Source organism: Cibotium barometz, chromosome 5 (genome assembly GCF_041138505.1).
Source record: "Cibotium barometz isolate CiBa-2024 chromosome 5, ASM4113850v1, whole genome shotgun sequence".
NCBI classification, from domain to species: Eukaryota; Viridiplantae; Streptophyta; class Polypodiopsida; order Cyatheales; family Cibotiaceae; genus Cibotium; species Cibotium barometz.
Window position 1 is genome coordinate 10,072,750 of NC_141050.1, and position 922 is coordinate 10,073,671.

At 49.2% G+C, this 922-nt stretch overlaps 1 non-coding gene across 1 annotated transcript; it reads right to left on the minus strand.

Moving 5' to 3' along the window:
* Positions 1-206: 206 nt before the first annotated feature.
* LOC147638036 (U11 spliceosomal RNA) lies at positions 207-332 on the minus strand. The gene has a single exon (XR_015265975.1). It is a non-coding gene; the product is annotated as a U11 spliceosomal RNA (small nuclear RNA).
* Positions 333-922: the final 590 nt, after the last annotated feature.

Genomic DNA, 922 nt, shown 5'->3' on the forward strand with positions numbered 1-922 from the left:
GAAAAAGGATTACGGGTGATGCCAGCAGAGCTGAACTTGAGCGTCACGAGGAGCTCCTCGTAGAGCGTCGACTGGTTTCGAGTGGAGTTCTGGTTTAGCTTGAAGTAACTGAGATGGGTGACAGTGTTTGGCATGCTGCCACTGAAGCGGTTGTTGGAAAGATGAGACTTCAGATAAACTAATTTTTCCAAGATTTATGTAATTGTATGTAGGGTCGGCTGAGCGAGCCAACCCTCTTTGAGCACAAAAATTGTGTCGGCCATATGTCTAGATATCCATACGGCGTGCATTGCGAGAACGCGCGTGGCATATTTAGCCAACCGACCCTTTTAAATTAACGGACGTTCTTGCAGCGCCTCTTATACTCTCGACATTTTGATTCATACGCTTCCCGTATATGGGATACATACACCACTTTACACGTGGCCACCTTACAAGTGGTTGTTGTCGGAGAGGTCGAGTGTGGAAAGAGCAGGAAGGAGTGCGAGAGAGGAGGACACGGAGCCAGACAGATTGAAGCCCGCGAGGTTCACACCGACTACGTGCAGGTTCTGGGCGTCGCAGACGATGCCCGCCCACGCAGCTCGTCCGCCAGCGCCCGGGTTCCCTGCTGCGGATGAATTAGTGTTGCTTGTCCCGTGCCAGGATGCAAGCCGTGAAAAAGGATCACGGGTGATGCCCGCCTTGAACGCCAGCAGAGCTTGGGCTTCATTACTGAGGTTTTAGCTGGCGTACATATTACAGCCCTTCCTAATAATAACATCATGCTGCTACCTATAATGCCTAGAAGCTGCACGGTGCGGATCTATTCTTCATTTGGAGGTACAGGCTTTGGTCCTCTAAACTAAAGCACAACATGGATTAATCCAACATGCATCCTATTAGAGAATGGTTATTTTCTAAGAATTTGTGTTATCAGTAC